At 43.5% G+C, this 19834-nt stretch overlaps 2 long non-coding RNA genes, 5 other non-coding genes and 1 pseudogene across 7 annotated transcripts; 1 reads left to right on the forward strand and 7 right to left on the reverse strand.

The window, feature by feature from the left end:
* Window positions 1–10316, forward strand: part of LOC112068461 (growth arrest-specific protein 2-like) — a 46245-nt pseudogene extending 35929 nt beyond the window's left edge.
* A 4997-nt stretch (window positions 10317–15313) lies between these two features.
* On the reverse strand, window positions 15314–16414 carry LOC139023933 (uncharacterized). Its single transcript, XR_011475163.1, has 3 exons — window positions 16330–16414; window positions 15864–15939; window positions 15314–15614 (listed from the first exon to the last, which is right to left on the reverse strand). It is a non-coding gene; the product is annotated as an uncharacterized lncRNA (long non-coding RNA).
* LOC112068498 (small nucleolar RNA SNORD60) lies at window positions 15710–15797 on the reverse strand. The gene has a single exon (XR_002893581.1). It is a non-coding gene; the product is annotated as a small nucleolar RNA SNORD60 (small nucleolar RNA).
* Window positions 16135–16204, reverse strand: LOC112068502 (small nucleolar RNA SNORD38). Its single transcript, XR_002893585.1, has one exon. It is a non-coding gene; the product is annotated as a small nucleolar RNA SNORD38 (small nucleolar RNA).
* A 256-nt stretch (window positions 16415–16670) lies between the features above and the next one.
* LOC112068496 (small nucleolar RNA SNORD60) lies at window positions 16671–16758 on the reverse strand. The gene has a single exon (XR_002893579.1). It is a non-coding gene; the product is annotated as a small nucleolar RNA SNORD60 (small nucleolar RNA).
* Window positions 16759–16810: 52 nt separating this feature from the next.
* On the reverse strand, window positions 16811–17923 carry LOC112068473 (uncharacterized). Its single transcript, XR_002893572.2, has 3 exons — window positions 17784–17923; window positions 17131–17244; window positions 16811–16900 (listed from the first exon to the last, which is right to left on the reverse strand). It is a non-coding gene; the product is annotated as an uncharacterized lncRNA (long non-coding RNA).
* LOC112068500 (small nucleolar RNA SNORD60) lies at window positions 16981–17067 on the reverse strand. The gene has a single exon (XR_002893583.1). It is a non-coding gene; the product is annotated as a small nucleolar RNA SNORD60 (small nucleolar RNA).
* Window positions 17372–17441, reverse strand: LOC112068503 (small nucleolar RNA SNORD38). Its single transcript, XR_002893586.1, has one exon. It is a non-coding gene; the product is annotated as a small nucleolar RNA SNORD38 (small nucleolar RNA).
* Window positions 17924–19834: the final 1911 nt, after the last annotated feature.

Raw genomic sequence — 19834 nt, forward strand, 5'->3', positions numbered from 1 at the left:
ACACCTAACACCGTTGTTCATTATTCTCTGCTGGCGCGTTGTGAAACACACCTAACCACGTTGTTCTTATTTCTCTGCTGGCGCTTGTGTAGAACACACCTTCCACGTTGTTCATTTATTCTCTGCTGGCGCGTTGTGAACACACCTAAACCACGTTGGTTCATTATTCTCTGCTGTTGCGCGTTGTGAACACAACCTACCACGTTGTTTTCATTATTCTCTGCTGGCGCGTTGTGAAACACACCTAACCCACGTTGTTCATTATTTTCTGCTGGCGCGTTGTGGAAACACACCTAACCACGTTGTTCATTATTCTCTGCTGGCGCGTTGTGAAACACAACCTAACCACGTTGTTCATTATTTCTCTGCTGGCGCGTTGTGAAACACACCTAACCCACGTTGTTCATTTTCTCTTGGCTGGCGCGTTGTGAAACACACCTAACCCGTTGTTCATTATTCTCTGCTGGCGCGTTGTGAAACACACCTAACCACGTTGTTCATTATTCTCTGCTGGCGCGGTGTGAAACACACCTAACCACGTTGTTTCATTATTCTCTGGCTGGCGCGGTGTGAAAGACACCTTCCGCCTTGTTCATTATTCTCTGCTGGCGCGTTGTGAAACACACCTAACCACGTGTTCATTATTTCGTGCTGGGCGCGTGTGAAAGACACCTCCACGTTGTTTATTATTCTCTGCTGGCGCGTTGTGAACACACCTAACCACGTTGTTCATTATTCTCTGCTGGCGCGTTGTGAAACACACTAACCACGTTGTTCATTATTCTCGCTGGCGCGTTGGTGAAAAAACACCTAACCACGTTGTTCATTATTCTTCTGCTGGCGCGTTGTGAACACACCTAACCACGTTGTTCTTATTTCTCTGCTGGCGCGTTGGTGAACACACCTTCCACGTTGTTCGTTATTCTCTGCTGGCGCGTTGTGACACACCTAACCACGTGTGTTCATTATTCTCTGCTGGCGCGTTGGTGAAACACACCTACCACGTTGTTCGTTTTTTCTCTGCGGCGCCGTTGTGAAACACACTCCACGTTGTTCGTTATTCTCTGCTGGCGCGTTGTGAACACAACCTAACCACGTTGTTCATTATTTTCTGCTGGCGCGTTGAAACACACTAACCACGTTGTTCGTTATTCTCTGCTGGCGCGTTTGTAGAAACACCTTCCACGTTGTTCGTTATTCTCTGCTGGCGCGTTGTGAAACACACCTAACACGTGTGTTCATTATTTTTCTGCTGGCGCGTTGTGAAACACCACCTTCCACGTTGTTCGTTATTCTCTGCTGGCGCGTTGTGAACACACCAACCACGTTGTTCATTATTCTCTGCTGGCGCGTTGTGAAACACACCTAACCACGTTGTTCATTATTCTCTGCTGGCGCGTTGTGAAACACACCTACCACGTTGTTCATTATTCTCTGCTGGCGCGTTGTGAACACACCTTCACGTTGTTAATGATTTTCCATATTACGCATAGCCCTCGTTGATTATCCTTAAGTAATGTAACCTTATGTAAACTGATTTTCCAATTGTCTCTTTCTTTAGGTACAACGTGGAGCCTCTTGGCTTATTAAGCTAGAGAAGGAGATAGAACGGAGGAGATGGCACCTCTACTTCATCTGTCTCCCTCTCTCCATCCCTCTTCCTACCAAGTGCTCCTCGTCTAGCAGAAGAGCACAGGGAAGCTGTTGGATGATGCAGTGAGGTTGGGTGGTAAAATTCCTTGAATTTCAAGGAATGCTGAACTTTTCCATGGATATTTCTGGGAATTTCTGAGGATTACCAGTAATTTGTGGTGGTTTTAGACCTTATTGACCTCCCTACTAATCTGGAAGTGTTTAACTATAACACAAATCCCCACAAGAATAGTAAACAAACAAGACATTTGACCAACTGGGGATATTTTGTTTGTCCCCACAAGGTGAAATGCTATTTCTAGAGGGTTAAGGTTAGATTAGGGTTAATGTTGTTGGGGGAGGCCAGAGGAAGGGGGTGATTCTGGGGTAGCTGCTCATATGACTGTTACATGGAGTCAGCCTTTTCTGACAAGATGCTTAATACCAGCCCCTATCACCTCTGAACAGGCCTTTTCTGACAAGATCCTTAAATACCAGGCCCTCATCACCCCTGAACAGACCTTTTCTGACAAGATGCTTAAATACCAGCCCTCATACCCTGAACAGCCTTGGGATATCAGTGCAGGCCTGCTGTGGTGATATTAAGAAGTCTGTGCATGTTTACAGGCTGACTGTACCTGGCCTTCAGATAGCAGTCTGGGCCATGTTTACAGGCTGACTGTACCTGGCCTTCAGATAGCAGTCTGGGCCATGTTTACAGGCTGACTGTACCTGGCCTTCAGATAGCAGTCTGGGCCATGTTACAGCTGACTGTACCTGGCCTTCAGATAGCAGTCTGGGCCATGTTTACAGGCTGACTGTACCTGGCCTTCAGATAACAGGCCTACATAAGATGAGGATAGAGGTACTGCTCTGTGTCAGCAGTCATGGGCAGCCTTGCTGTGTGGAGGAGAAGGTGCTGCTGTTTTCCCAGGGGTTCAGAAGGTGCTGTCTGTTTCCCCAGGGCTCCAGAAGGGGCTGTCTGTTTCCCAGGGGTTCCAGGAAGTGCTGTCTGTTTCCCCAGGGGTTCCAGAAGGTGCAGTCTGTTCCCCAGGGCTCCAGGAGGTGCTGTCTGTTTCCCCAGGGGTTCTAGAAGGTGCTGTCTGTTTTCCCCAGGGGTTTCTAGAAGGTGCTGTCTGTTTCCCCAGGGGTTCAGAAGGTGCTGTCTGTTTCCCCAGGGGTTCCAGAAGGTGCTGTCTGTTTCCCCAGGGGTTCCAGAAGGTGCTGTCTGTTTCCCCAGGGTTCCAGAAGGTGCTGTCTGTTTCCCCAGGGGTCCAGATATCTGTCTGAAATGTGAATTTGTGTCTTCAAATCAAGGATTTTTAAAGTGTGTGTGTGTGTGTCAGGTGAAGCATATCTCGGAGGACCCTCCCTGCAAGTGTCCAATAAGTTCTGTGTGAGAGACAGGCCCAGGGCCGCTACCGCGTTGGAGAGAAGATGCTATTCATCAGGGTGGGGTGTAACACATCACACACACACACACACACACACACACCACACACACACACACACCACACACACACACACACACCACACACACACACACAACACCATGTAGAGATTTAACATGATGCTATTCACCAGGGTGGGTGACACCTCATCTTAAAACTTGTTACACAAGAACCTTGTTTTTGCTTGTTTAAAGGGGAACTCCACTTCCCTTTGGTATTTTTGTTGTTGTTTGTAGAGACGGTGTGAAATGGAGGGTTAACCCCTGGACCAACCTCTGGAACAGGAACCTTGTTTTTCTAGTTACGGTTCAGCCACTTCGCTCGCAGGCAGCTGGACTTTAAATTGGACGTGGACAGTCCCTGCCGAAATAACTTTGACCAAATGTTTAGGGTTTTAGGTGGGATCAAATCTGAAGCATTGAAACCCGGTGTAAATGATTTACTGTACGTGATTTACACTGGGGTTGTGTTACATATTGCTGTGGATATTCTCATATGAAAAAATACTACATATATATACATATAGTACTTACTATAGAATTCTATTGTAAACGTATAGAATTCTATTGTAAACTTTAGTATACTATACTACGTACTGTAGTATCCCTCAATCATGTGTAGTACTTACTATAAAATGTACGTATTCTACAGTATAGACTTAATCTCGGGCCTAACCACACCGTGTCAATATATCCTCCAAGCACCAGCTTCTCGGGCATTATCACCTAATTGCAGTATGCTGTAAAATACTACAGTAAATACTACAGTATTATCCACACACACAAAAAGTGTAGTAAAAGTTACAGTAATGTCCAGGAGCCCCAGTATATAAATATAGTAGACCTATAGTATAATATAATATTTGTTTATATGAGTTGACACGCCAGGTATGAATATGGATTGTARGCCGTCTACAGAATCTCTTACTTACTTAGGCCCATTGCTCCTCAGTGTCCTCAGGGACCATAGACCGTCTATGACTACAGATGGCTGTTGAATGACTCATCCTATTCTGTCCCCATTGCAAACCCACTCTTTTCTCATTGTTCTGAGATTTGATGAGTCTGAATTGAATGAGTCTGGATTTTAGTTGACCCAATTTTTGCCCACAGACTTCGTTGTTTATTGAACGGTCACTTTTATGTCCGGGTTTTATCCAGGCTGGATTATATGGGCTTTCAGTTCACCAACAATAAGGTTCTTTATCTCAATGTAAGGTCACGGGTCGTGTCCCAAAATGGCACCCTATTCTCTCTGTAGTGCACTACTTTAGACCAGATTCCCTGGTCAAAAATAGTGCACTAAAATAAAAGGGTGCCATTTGGAACACTACCACGTTCATACAGTTACAGCCACGGTGCACATTGCAGTGTGTTGATATTTGGACTGCCTGACTGTGTGGATGACAGACGTCCATTGTCTCTGCTGGRASCAGCTCCTCTGCTYCTGTGAGSCTTCATTTACTGGTGATGATATTCCAACTATGTCTGTSTCTGGGCCAAGAGGCCAACCCATGGAGAGATGTATAAAAAGGACTCCTCCRTGTATTGTCCATGCTAAAARGGGTTCTATCCATCTAGACTCCGGTGTCTATCTCTATGGGTCAGCCAAGGTTGCTGTGGTTCTGGTTCACCCACTGTACTGGGAGAAGAGAGCCCTCAGGTTCAATCCAACAGGCTTGATAAATAGTCCATAGGATTAGAAAWGATGCTTGAGGATAATGCTATTACTGTTGCCATGGCGCTAACGGCACTTATTAATAATCCTTCCCATTTACATAAAATGTGATTTTCTTATGTAGCTAAATAAATACTGTACCTCAAACAGACCTTACAAAAACCACCTTACACCAATTAAGTCTATTGACAAGTACAGATTGGTTGAGGTAGCATTGGTGCCCTTGGGATCTGTGGTTACTTGGCAACCTCCAACCCGTATTCACACGTCTGAGAACGAGGACGCTGTGGAAGGAGGATCTGGACTGTAGTTCGAGGTGTGCTGACAATCCACTCTAGAAAGACCCTCTACTGGTAGCGCAGCTTCTGGATGGACAGCTGGATCACAACTGGAGAATAAGACAGCTTCTGTATGTTAGCCCGGGTTTTCACCGGACACGGACCAGTGTTCAGCGTCTGAAATAAACCTTTCGGTCCGATTTAGTGCCCTCTACTGACAGATAGCTGAAATACACAGTGAACGTCAGTGCACTGATCATAACATAAACATCGCAAAATAAAAAAGGATATACGAGGAGAAAAATATCCACCAAAATTACCATCCAGTGTCTATCTATGTGGAAGCACGCTTTCCCCTTAAAAAATATATGTTCTACCGTGCAAAATGTGAATACCKAGCATTCTCTGACTGCCTTTTGTACGATAGACAGCGTTTCTTTCAACCATACATGAGAGTTGCTGAGCAACCAAGGACAAGTCACAACCGAAGGCGAGAGTCTTGATTGTTCTTTGTAAATGGCTTTTCATATTAGAATCCCAAGAATGCACCTCTTAGATTCTAGAGCGTTGGATGGAATGGAACGTCTGTTACTGTGTGTTTTTATATGTGAGCTTCCTGCTAGACAATTCCAGCAGTTCATAGGTGTGACCCTCAAGATCTCACTCTAGGTTCTCAGCACAGCGCTCTGCCTTCACTGAGAGAGATGGTTTAATTAAAATTCCTGCAGAATGGTAACGCCCTCTCCCTTTCTCACCCTCTCTCTTGCTCTCGCTCTCTCTCTCCACTCTGCGTCTTCTCTAATAAAATGCATTGCTGACAGGTCAGAAACATCATCCTTTGCTAGGAGAGAAATTAGTTTTCAGCCCACAGTCATCTGAAGACAAAATAAAAAGTGTTGTGGTGCAATGGAATCATGTCCTTCAGGAGAAAAGCCAAGGATGTGGGCTTATACAAAGCTGGTCCCTTATCCTCCAGCTAAAAAGCCAAGGATGTTGGCTTATACAAAGCTGGTCCCTTATCCTCCAGCTAAAAAGCCAAGGATGTAGGTTGAGTGTAGTGTACAGTATATAGAATAATGAATACCCTGTCCCTTGGCCTTCCACAAGCAGTCAGTCTGTGGAGACTGACCTTCTCAGCCCTTCCCAGTAAATTAATGTGTTGTACGTTTACTGAGGGGACTGACCAGTCTGAAACTTTGAGATCACAGGAGGCCACCAGGCCACCCCCAGGCTCCCCTCTCTCTGCTGGGTACAAATCTAGCTGGGGTCCCCCTGTCTCCCAGCACCATAGATTCATGATTGAAAAGGCCTCTGTACCAAAAGCCCATTATATTCCCTAGTCACAGAGCCTTGGGGACAATACTGTCATGATTGGAACCACTGCCCTGCCAATGGACTGTTGATTGATTCTGTTAAATGTTTGATGTTATTATATTATGCTGCTGGAGGCTTGACAGAGAGCAAGCTTCATGCACTATCAATCAAATGTATTTATAAATCCCTTGTTACATCAACCAATGTCAAAGTGCTATACAGAAAACCCAGCCGAAAACCCCAAACAGCAAGAGGGTTTAATTAAAATTCCTGCAGAGTAGTAACTCTCTCTCTCGCTCTCCCCCTCTCTCTCCCTCTCTCTCCCTCCCTCTCTCTCTCTCTCCCTCTCTCTCTCTCTCCATCTACATGACCAATAGTGTGTGGACACCTGCACATAAAACATCTTGGTTGGTCCCCCCTTTGCTGCTATAACAGCCTTCACTCTTCTGGTAAGGCTTTCCACTAGATGTTAGAACATTGGTGTGGGGACTTGCTTCCTTTCAGCCATGAGCATTAGTGACGTCGGGCACTGATGTTGGGCGATTAGGCCTGGCTCGCAGTTGGCGTTTCAATTCATGCCAAAGGCATTCGATGGGGTTGAGGTCAGGGCTCTGTGCAGGCCAGTCAAGTTCTTCCACACCGATCTCAACAAACCATTTCTGTATGGACCTTGCTTTTGTGCTGAAACAGGAAAGGGATTTCCCCAACTTTTGCCACAAAGTTGAAAGCACAGAATCGTCTAGAATGTAATTGTATGCTGTAGCYTTAAGATTTCRCTTCACTGAGGAGGGAACTAAGGAGTCTAGCCCAAACCATGAAAAACAGCCCCTGGCCATTATTCCTCCTCCACCAAACTTTACAGTTGGCAATATGCATTCGGGCAGGTAGCATTCTCTTGGCATTCGCCAAACTCAGGTTCATCTGTCAGACTGCCAGATGGTGAAGCAACTACCTCATCCCCGTATTGGTATGTATTTATCTTGCTCCTTTGCACCCCAGTATCTCTACTTGCACATTCATCTTCTGCACATCTATCACTCCAGTGTTTAATTGCTAAATTGTAATTACTTCGCCAATACGGCCTATTTATTGCCTTACCTCCCTAATCTTACCTCATTTGCACAGACTGTATATAGATTTTTTCCTATTGTGTTATTGACTGTAGGTTTGTTTATTCCATGTGTAACTGTGTTGTTTGTGTCGCACTGCTTTGCTTTATCTTGGCCAGGTCGCAGTTGTAAATGAGAACTTGTTCTCAACTGGCCTACCTGGTTAAATAGAGGTGAAAAATRAATTAGAAAAACTCCAGAGAAAGCATTTCCACTGCTCCAGAGTCCAATGGCGGCGAGCTTTACACCACTCTAGTCGACGCTTGGCATTGCGCATGGTGATCTTAGGCTTGTATGCGGCTGCTCGGCCATGGAAACCATTTCATGAAGCTCCCGACGAACAGTTCTTGTGCTGACATTGCTTCCAGAGGCAGTTTGGAWCTCGGCAGTGAGTGTTTTAACCGTTGGGCAGACTATTTTTACACCCTATGCGCTTCAGCACTCAGCGGTCCCATTCTGTGAGATTGTGTGTCTTACCATTTRGCGGCTGAGCSGTTGTTGCTCCTAGACGTTTCCACTTCACAATAACAGTACTTACAGTTGACCAGGGAACCTCTGGCAGGGCAGAAATGTGACGAACTGACTTGTTAGAAAGGTGGCATCCTATGACGGTGCCACGTTGAAAGTCACTGAGCTCTTCAGTAAGACCATTCTACTGSCAGTGTTTSTCTATGGAGATTGCATGGCTGTGTCCTCGATTTTATACACCTGTCAGCAACGGGTGTGGCTGAAATAGCCAAATTCACTAATTTGAAGGCGTGTCCACATACTTTTGTGTATATGGGTGTGGGGAATACTCTTCTACTTTCTTCCTCTCAGACCTGATTAACATTGTTGTGTTTGGCCATCAGGGCTAACAGTCAGCAACAATCAGCAGTATGTCTGCACTGGGTCAAACTGGTACTTCCTGTCAGTGACACTCTAAATGTTTAGCTTCTGATCTGATTTGTTATCTTGTTGTTTATCACACCATTAGTAGAATTCATATGACCTGGTTCCCAGGCAGTTAAAACACAACGTATGAGGTTATGGACATTTATTATTTTGTTTGTTTGGTTTTACTATAGTAAAACAATTAAAATTCGGACAAGTGGGAACATTTTACCCAATCCGCACAAGGAAAAAGGCTATTTTAGGCTTAGGTTTTGGATGAGAAACAATTTTTGGTTCCAACAAAGATAGTTAAAAACAAATGTTTGTGTCTGATGACAATGGCAGTGTCTTTTTATTTCCCTCTCCTGCTATTTATTGGTGTGGCGTAAGAGGTTGCCATGGTACCCAACCCACCCAGAAAATGTGCAATATGTAGCAGGCAGCATGAGCGAATAAACAGTTGTAATTTAAATGAACAAAATGCAGCCCCACATTACAATGTATTGGTTAACCACAGCATGTTGATTTCTAGTTGAGTCATTTATTAGTGAAAAGGAATCCAACAATGCCATTGTTAATGTGCAAATATTGTACTAAACAAAAATATTAAAAAGGAACGTTACATTTCATATAAGGAAATCAGTCAATTGAAATAAATGCATTGGGGCCTAATCGATGGATTTCACATGCCTGGGCAGGGGCACAGCCATGGTTGGGCCGGGAAGGGGATAGGCCCACCCACTTGGGAGCCAGGCCCAGCCAATCAGAATGATTTTTTCCCCACAAAAGGGCTTTATTACAGACAGAAGGGGGGCTGGATGTAGAGACCCTGGGTTGGCGTGGTTACACGTGGTCTGTGGTTGTGAGGTCGGTTGGACATACTGCCAAATTCTCTAAAAGGATATAATAGGAGGTTTATGGTAGAGAACTTAACATTAAATTCTCTGGCAACAGGTCTGGTGGGACATTCCTGCAYTCAGCACACAAATTTGCCCACTCCCTCAAAACTTSAGACATCTGTGGCATTGTGTTGTGTGACAGAACTGCACGTTTTAGTGGCCTTTTATTGTCCCCCGGCACAAGGTGCACCTGTGTAATGATCTTGTTTAATCAGCTTCTTCATATGCCACATCTGTCAGGTGTATCAATTATCTTGGTAAAGGAGAAATGCTCACTAACAGGGATGTAAACAGGGATGGAACATTTCTGGGATCTTTAATTTCAGCTCATGAAACCAACACTTTACATGTTGTGTATATTTTGCTCAGTGTAGTGGTACTAGCTGTGGATTCTAGAGATTACCAACTAATACAAAAGGCCATTTCAAATCTGGACCTCAAAGCCAGRTCCATTTTTATTCTTCCCCTCTAATCAAGGTCTGATTTAGACCTGGGACACCAAGTGGATGCTATTAATTATCAGGTAGAACAGAAAATCAGCAGTACTCTAGACCTCCAGGATCTGATTTGAATATCCCTGTATTACACCATGAAYTTATATTGTCAGCTAAAGATTATCCCKGTTTTTACATARGTTTGTTATTCGCCTTGCCTGGGATAAAGCAGAACACACATTTTAATTTGTGAACAATGAATGGACAATAAAGTAATCTTCTTCTCCTAGATGCTACACAACAAGCATGTGATGGTGCGTGTGGGAGGAGGCTGGGAGACCTTTGAGGAGTTTAAACTTCTGAACACGACCCATGTCGGATGCTCCAGACCTCCAGAGTGGAGGGGAAGATCTCTCCCATGTCCTCCAACACCAAGGACCTCACCCCAGACAGCTACCTGGTGGTGGCCGCACACCACCGCAGCAAGAAGAAAGTAAAAGATGGCCGCACACCACCGCAGAGCAGAAGTAAAAGTAAAAGACCGCAGCAAGAAGTAAAAGTTGGCCGCACACCACCGCAGCAAGAAGTAAAAGATGGCCGCACACCACCGCAGCAAGAAGTAAAAGTAAAAAGACCCAGCAAGAAGTAAAAGTAAAACGCACACCACGCAGCAAGAAGTAAAGATGCCGCAACCACCGCAACAAGAAGTAAAAGATGGCCGCACACCACCGCAGCAAGGAGTAAAAGATGCCGCACACCACCGCAGCAAGGAGTAAAAGATGCCGCACACCACCGCAGCAAGAAGTAAAAGATGGCACGCCCACAACCACCGCAGCAAGAAGTAAAAGATGGCCGCACACCACCGCAGCAAGAAGTAAAAGATGGCCGCACACCACCGCAGCAAGAAGTAAAAGATGGCAGCAATTAAACCGTTGAAAACCCTCCCACTTTCTGGCCAACAGATTTTCTTGTGGAGTTATCATTCAATAGGGTTTTCAGTACATTTAACTAAAACCATCCCTTTAAATACGCTGTACCTTTTTAATTAGAATTGTCAGACTCACTAGAATACATGGAGAGAACGGTTCAGAATATTAGAGATCAATGAAAGAAAGCCATCTAAATATATATACATATTCTTCTCCTTTTCAGCACCAATTGGTAGATTTAAAAATACTCTGATCTTGTATATTATTTAGGGTTAGGAAAGTATACTGAACAAAAATATAAAATGCAACAATTTCAAAGATTTTGATGAGTTACAGTGTTATATAAGGAAATCAGTCAATTGAAATAAATGCATTGGGGCCTAATCGATGGATTTCACATGCCTGGGCAGMGGCACAGCCATGGTTGGGCCGGGAAGGGGATAGGCCCACCCACTGGGGAGCCAGGCCCACCCACTTGGGAGCCAGGCCCAGCCAATCAGAATGATTTTTRCCCCACAAAAGGGCTTTATTAGACAGAAATACTCCTCCACYCAGCTGTGGTGGACATTCCTGCAGCCAGCATGCCAATTGCAATTTAATCAGCTTCTTGATATGACACACCTGTCAGTTGGATGGATTGTCTTGGCAAAGGAGAAATGCTCACTAACAGGGATGTAAACACATTTGTGCACAACATTGGAGAGAAATAAGCTTCTTGTGTGTATGGAACATTTCTGGGATCTTTTATTTCAGCTCATGAAACCAACACATGAAATGTTGTATTTATATTTTTGTTCAGTGTAATTTTGAATAATAAAAAAAACTGTTTTGGATAACTTTTAGGCACAACATATATTGGTGAATCAAAAATAGTGATTAGATTCATCCTGAAAGTTGACATTCAATTGTTCAAAKCATGAAATATTGGAAAGTGAGAAATGTGTACAATAGAGGTTGAACGGTAGTCTATAAATTATACCATAATCCCCAATAATCATGGAACTGTGATGACAACGGTCCCGTCGTCGTGAACCGTACGCCAGGCTAACCTGCTACGGTGTGGTCGGAGTTCCATAATGATTGAATCAGGCTACATGTCCTAAATTACTGCACAACTTGTAACACGTTAGGCTAATATGATCTACTACCGCTAGTGATTATCAGGAACAACCACACGAACGTGACAGAGGGGGGTAAACTAACGATGTAATGGAGTGATGCAAAATGTAATGAAACTAACAGTAAAGTGACAGTTTATTTGGGTATTACCGTGGAGATCCTATGAAATTACTGTGTGATCGACCTTGTTCATTGTTTCATCACGCGTAAAGGTGGTGGAATTAAATCAAGGTTAGAATCTGTAGACTCACCTCTGCCACACCTTCATTTCTTTGATCTCCACCCCAAAGGAATATCGGGTGAATAGCATGCTATTCTCATGCTTAAATTCAAGGTCAGAAAACCATTTATATTTTTTAAAGGCAATTACTTGCCATTTACGCGCGCTCGGATAGGAATTCCCTCCATAATGATTTAGTTATTTGGGATGTAAGAATTTATAGATCGTTCCTTTGACGATAGCTAACTGATGATGGTTACCTACTACCGGAGCGAGAAATTAAGACGTTCGTGATGAGGATGTGACTTCCTGTATCTGGTCTTGCATCTCTCCTAGATGATGTCGGCCACAGCAGTGATCAGTGCTTGAAGCGGAATTAAAAAACAAAATGCTGGTTCTCATTTTAGATGCCGGCAGCAGTTTGAGGTGCTGGAGTAGTTTACAGTTGAACARCACTCCCAACAGTGATTGCATCTCTTCTAGATGATGTCAACTACAAAACAGACGGCGGGCAGCAGGCTTGAGTTATCCATCACCTGATCTTGCTGTCACCAARGACCCTGTTTTTTATCATGTCACGACGGTCGTTTAGGTGCAATAAACTAACTTAATTTTTTTGTTGAATTTGCTCTCAGAGATTATGCAAGTATGTTAATCTTATGTTTCTAACAAATTAATTTCAGAACATTCTTGTGCTTTGAGGTGGAATGACCCATAAAAGATTTTAACAATTTTTGACAGAAATGTGATTGATTTTTTTGTGTCTGGGATTGAGGCTGGAATATGTGGTACTAAAAGCATTTTTGTTACCATGGGTACTTTGGTTGTCAGTGATTTTCTTTGTTAGTTCCCTTTGTTGTGAGCGACATTGAGTTTCTCTTGTGGAAACGTAACAATTGAATGAATGCTAAACCAAAKAAGAGTTTAAAAGGGGTTCTAACAGAAACCCATCATGGATGCCCACTAGGTTTGCCTCTAAAAAGACAAACCCCACAGCAACTTAGAATAGGGAGTAAAAAGACTATGGAGCGAAAACAAGCAGGGGAAACCAAAACTCAGCCTTCTTTCAAATTGAAGTTGAACTCACACCTCAGCTGACGTAGCCCTCTCAAGCTCAACTGGAGCACTGGGCTGGTCAGTCCTAAGTAGCACCTGGGCCAATAGGTGAAACACCTTCCCACTGAGATGGCAACCAGCACAGTTGTAACTGACGAGGTGACAATCTGTGCACCCTAAGTGCCAAAAGTCCAACCTAAAAAAACAAAACCTGTAGCAAGTGAACATACAGTATGATTGCTGTAATAGTGGGTATATTCTGAACTTGGGAGTGAGTTTTCCCAAATGTATATTCTTTATTTAACCAGGTAGGCTAGTTGAGAACAAGTTCTCATTTGCAACTGCGACCTCGCCAAGCTAAAGCAAAGCAGTTCGACACATACAACACAGAGTTACACATGGAATAAACACAATAGTAAAGTCTATATACAGTGAGTGCAAATGAGGTAGGATAAGGGAGGTAAGGCAATAAATAGGCCATGGTGGCAAAGTAATTACCATATAGCAATTAAACACTGGAATGGTAGAATGTGCAGAAGATGAATGTGCAAGTAGAGATACTGGGGTGCAAAGGAGCAAGATAAATACAGTATGGGGATGAGGTAGATTGGATGGGCTACACTACAGAAGTCATGGCTAGAACACCACATGTATTCACACTGTTTCCGTCACAAGTACAGGCTTACCAGTTACCACATCCAGGGACTTCTACTGGGTTGTTTTTGGCCACAACTCAATAATGGAAGTCAACTATGAAAATGCTACATTACCATGTTATGAATTTGTTTTATATTTGTCATCTTAAAATGACAGACTCATCTTAAAATAGCTAGGTGGGACAATATCACAGGCATAGAGAAAGAACATTTMTCCTCCAAGTGGAATCAGAGGTAATGGGTGGGGGTGAAGAGGATTACTTAGAATGCTGTTTGAAGAGGTAGTTTGATGGTATCAGAAGAAATCTGCAGTGACTCCGTCCTAGCTTCAGGGGGAAGCTGGTTCCACCGTTCGGGTGCCAGGACAGAAGAGATTGGACTGGGGAGCTGTCCTCCTGGAAGGCTGGGAGTGCCAAGAGATGGTAGAACAGTGCTCYGGTTGGGGTGTAGGGTTTGAGCATAGCAGTATGGAGGGCAGGGRATCTTGCTGTTCTGTACCTAAGCAACACGGTCAGACTTATTGTTTCCTTTGATAGTTTAACCAGACACCTTTCAAAGGCATCTATTAAACCTCATCCACAGGCAAATTGCTAGAGCATGTCTATGGTGATACTTTAGTGACCCCTATTGGTAAGTCAGTACCACCAATGACAACTATTACAAAGACAGCTTGCAGTGATCTGTAATAGTTACAGAACTATGACCTAAACAGGAACTAGCATCCAATCACATTCACACAAACTACCAGAACACATTATAAAAACCTTTATTAAATACCTTAACAGAACATAGAACCAAGGTCTTCATACGAGACCATACTGCTGCTGACTGTAGYGTCCATTTACAGGCAGGGTGAAAACAGAAACTGTAAAGAAACAATAAAACTACAGCCGACAAATAAAAACACTCCTCTAATTTGTGCCAAAATCCTAAAGTACCCATTAAATGRCAGGTGCCCTGTTCTGGGCCAACTAATTTGCCCGTGTCCTTAGTGGCACTTAACCATATAACTGGACAGTAGTATAGGGCTGCAGTTCAAACAAAAGACTAGGCCAAAAACCCTCAACTTAAGCCCTTGGGGGAATCCTGTCACCATCTTGGCGGGCGGCGCAAATTATTAGCCAAGCAAGAGAAGTTTGCAACGTAAGGACCGCAGCCCTCGTTTTATTTGTCAATTTACAAGTGTAAGTAAAAACTAACAAATCAGTACTAAATTGTACTACTAATGCACATGACAGCACATCTCGTAAAGTAATATTTGTTTAGCTTTTGGAAATTGTATTAATACATTTATCTTCAGAAGTTCCTGCTAGACAAGCTAACGGGAGTTAAATAATCTGCTAGCTAACATACAGTTTGTGTAAATTAATAATTATATATTTAGACATGCAATCATAATTGACTGTAGCACATAAAAGCACCCACAAGCTACCCGGTGGCTAAAAAGATAATCGCTGGAAGAACGAGCAATGGATTTCCAGGCCAGGGCAGTCCATTTAAAAACCATTCCTTCCTTGCCCTGCAAGTGTGTACTCGTCAGGCAGCATTAGTCATCAGAAGTGTCCACTTAATGAGGGCTGAAGGGACAGGGTGCATCTTAAGTGTTTGGACTGCAGCACAGGTGTGCTAAAACTAGGGCCTGTAAAAATATATCATCAAGAACCAGAGCCGTGTTTTATCAGACCTCCCCCCCAGCTACCGTTGAATCATTAAATGTACAATCCAGGGTTATAACAGTCTAGTCTCTTGAACTTGCCCAATTGATTACAAGATGTAGCTAATGATTTGGCCCACATACAATGCTTAGTTTGATACATAGCACATATACTGGATAACACCAGCTGTGGGCAGTAACCTCCCCTTCAACATGTTGGAAGTAGGTCAGCACCCTTCTGGTTCTGAAACACTCCAGAGAAACCACAGGATGGGCAGCCATTATGGTAGGAAGCCCCTCCCGTTTATGGAACCTGAAACAGAGAAACACTTTTAGTCAGCGTAGATCCAAAACCTCACGTAAGCTAGTTTGACAGACTACAGTACCACCTTTACATAGTTACTACCAGGGCCTCAGAGTGGAGTTCGAATCAGAGGCTGTTACCAGCTCTCATACGAGGTGTCAGAAAAGTTATATTTTTTTGTCATCACTGGCTCACTGCTACTATACAACAATCACTAGAAGACAAAGTAATGTCTGAGCAGTAGGAGGGGTTGTTTACCAGAGGGCCGAGGGATGGTGGATCACTGCAGGTCACATGGTCTCAGATTGACCAAACAGACTGAAGCATTGAGAGCCTGGTGGGAGAAATCAGCGCAATCATACCAGTTAGCATCCCTGATGAGGGTCCAAAAAGACAATTAACACAGAAACATTAAATATATTTTTTAGCTAAACCAACATAATGGAAGATTTAGAGTGCCTCTGTCAAGAGTCGGTAGTTATGTTAGCCAGCCAACTAATTGGAGCATTTAAAAAAATATAAACAGGTCTTTCTCAGAGTCACTAATATCGATCATTATCATTCAGTAGCAGAACTGGACAAGGTTATCTTCACAGAAAGACCAGCACCAAAAGTGATAAAAGACACCAGAAAACTTAGTTTCAACACCACTGGCTCATTGCTACAATAAACCAACTATCACTGGCTCAAGAGTCCTAGTGTGTAAGTGGAGAGCCTGGTTTACCCGAGGGATAGGGTGGAGGGCGGTTCACTGCAGGTCACATGGTCAGACTGACACCAAACTGCAGCACTGGGCACCCGACTCCTGGTGGGTTGAAGGTAAAAATAAATAATCAGATACAATACCTCACCAGTAATACTGCAACAGTCACATTTATTTAACTATGCAAATCAGTTAACATTTTATTTACAATGACTGTCAAACCCTAACCTAGACAAAGGGCCAATTGTGCACAGCCCTAGGGGACTCCGGTTGTGATACAGCCTTGAATTGAACCAGGGCCTGTAGTGACAGAGGCGGTGCCTTAGACCGCAGTGCCACTCGGGAGCCCAATACTACTACCAGAGCCTCAGAGTGGAGTTCGAATCAGAGGCTGTTACCAGCTCTCATACGAGGTGTCAGAAAAGTTATATTTTTTTGTCATCACTGGCTTCACTGTTCTATCTATACACCAACAATGCATTAGAAAACAAAGTATGTCTGAGCAGTAGGAGGGTTTGATTTACCAGAGGGCGATGGATCACTGCAGGTCACATGGTCTCAGATTGACCAACCAGACTGCAGCACCCAACTCCTGGTGGGAGAAAAGGTTGAGAAGATGAATACCCACCAGTAATACCACTCACTGTAAGTCACAATACATAGTTACTACCAGAACCTCAGAGTGGAGTTCGAATCAGAGGCTGTTACCAGCTCTCATAGAGGTGTCAGAAAAGTTATTTTAGTTTGTCATCACTGGCTCTGTTCCTTAAAACTGGACCAGGTGTTATCAGTCAGATTGATTAACATTGGGAAATGACTCACCTGACGACGTAATGGCAGCCTCTGATATCATGGAGTACTTCCTACAGCCGCCTCTTCAGACCAGAACAGATCAACTAGTCTGTCGGCCTGGTGGATCCATCAGAAGCCCTGTTACTGARGAGACAAATGGTCGTTTAGTTAACCTGCATGGTCAATTGTTTATCCAAGGTAATTACGGATTTGGCACGGTTCTATTAAGGCCGGCCGACTAGTTGACTAAAGCATTGTAAAAACCCAGGTCTTTCTCAGAGTCACAAATATCGATCACCATCATTCAGTAGCAGAACTGGACAAAGATATCTTCACAGAAAGACCCAATGTTAAAGTTAAAACGTTAGGCAACRTAATTTTTTTTGGCGCATTGTCGACCCACGTGGTGTTAACTAAGAAACGTTAACCTAGCTTCGAAGTTACGTTAACTTAACAGGTTGGCATGTAATTTACTTTAAACATCAGCAAGTTAGGGTAGCACACTACCAAACTAAACTTCTACTAAATGAATCATTGAAATGGACGAAGAACCGCTAGKCAAGTACATCGTAAGCCAAAATAGCTAACGTTAGCTAAAGCAAACGAGGTGCAGCATAAAGTTCGTTAGCGACCTAACTAGCTAGCCTAACTAGCGCTCAACAAGTCTGCAAATGATTACTCACCAAAGGTATCGAGTCATTTCATGACGGATGCATGGTGTTTGCTGTGCGGCTGCCAAAGACAACTTAGTTTTATAATGAGAGCCATAATTCTCCCCGGCGGATTTGTGAAGCTAGCACGCCGTTTATTTTGTAGTGAAAGACCGAATGAGCGAAGAGCGGGGTATTTATAGGGCCTTTCTCTGTCTGGGGTGGACCCACCGGCGAATCAGCCAATTATTCGTCTGTAGTTCTGAGCTACACAGGCTCCCGTAGATGACACCGCATTGTCTGTACTTCAATGACTACAAATCCCATGAACATTTTTTTATGGCGAGCAACTTCAAGTTCTGTTACGTTACCATCATGTCTAGTTCAGACGGTATTTACAGTGAAAGGTTTGTCCCTGACCATTTATTATGCTTTATTGACGAAAGAGTTGATGAATTCCTACTAAAGTCTTACCTAACGATATCCATTACCAGCACATTGGGATCCATTACTGACAGCAGCACTGCTGAAAACAAAGCACTGTAGTCTTCCCCTCCATTCTGGAGATCTGGAGCATCCGACATGGGTCGTGTTRCAGAAGGTAGCTCTCKAAGGTCTCCCAGCCTCCTCCCACACGCACCATCACATGCTTGTTGTGTAGCATCTAGGAGAAGAAGATTACTTTATTGTCCATTCATTGTTCACAAATTAAAATGTGTGTTCTGCTTTATCCCAGGCAAYGCGAATAACAAACYTATGTAAAAACMGGGATAATCTTTAGCTGACAATATAARTTCATGGTGTAATACAGGGATATTCAAATCAGATCCTGGAMYTCTAGAGTACTGCTGATTTTCTGTTCTACCTGATAATTAATAGCATCCACTTGGTGTCCCAGGTCTAAATCAGACCTTGATTAGAGGGGAAGAATAAAAATAACAATGGAACTGGCTTTGAGGTCCAGATTTCTGCTGATTTTCTGTTCTACCTGATAATTAACCAGTTAAACGTAACAAAATGTAATGGAAAATGTATCTGGACAGCAGCAAATCAAATCTCTGTGAGAGATGAAGCCTTGAGAGAGACAGAGATGACTTGCCTCAGTAGCTTCCTGTTTTGGTCTAGCTGTCTAKAAGGACATTTAGTGAGAAAGGAACTGCCCTGTTCCATTATTTCTCCAAGCTGCTGGTAAAATTTACCATTTCAGCAAATTGCTGCTGTTGCCATCTGCTGCATTCTGAAGGAGATTGGGCATCGATAGTAATGCATTTAAAACTCCTGATTATACTGTGTGATGATTTTCCACTTTGCTCATCAATCAATCAGCTTAATGTAGTGTCTCTACCTGCTCACCAATCATTCAGCTTAATGTACTGTCTACCTGCTCACATGGCAAGCGGTACCGGAGTGCCAAGTCTAGGACAAAAAGGCTTCTCAACAGTTTTTACCCCCAAACCATAAGACTCCTGAACAGGTTGTCAAATGGCTACCCGGACTATTTGCATTGTGTGCCCCCCCAACCCCTCTTTTTACGCTGCTGCTACTCTCTGATTATCATATATGCATAGTCACTTTAACTATACATTCATGTACATACTACCGCAATTGGTCCAACCAAAAGGGCTATCTGCATTGTATTCCACCCACCACCCGCCAACCCCTCTTTTACGCTACTGCTACTCTCTGTTCATCATATATGCATAGTCACTTTAACCATATCTACATGTACATACTACCTCAATCAGCCTGACTAACCAGTGTCTGTATGTAGCCTCGCTACTTTTATAGACACCGCGTCTCACAAAGACACGGCGGTTGGAACCAAAAATCTAAAATTTGGACTCCAGACCAAAGGACAGATTTCCACCGGTCTAATGTCCATTGCTCGTGTTTCTTGGCCCAAGCAAGTCTCTTATTACTGGTGTCCTTTAATAGTGGTTTCTTTGCAGCAATTTGACCATGAAGGCCTGATTCAGTCTCCTCTGAACAGTTGATGTTGAGATGTGTCTGTTACTTGAACTCTGTGAAGCATTTATTTGGGCTGCAATTACTGAGGCTGGTAACTCTAATGAACTTATCCTCTG

Source organism: Salvelinus sp. IW2-2015, unplaced genomic scaffold (genome assembly GCF_002910315.2).
Source record: "Salvelinus sp. IW2-2015 unplaced genomic scaffold, ASM291031v2 Un_scaffold537, whole genome shotgun sequence".
NCBI classification, from domain to species: domain Eukaryota; kingdom Metazoa; phylum Chordata; class Actinopteri; order Salmoniformes; family Salmonidae; genus Salvelinus; species Salvelinus sp. IW2-2015.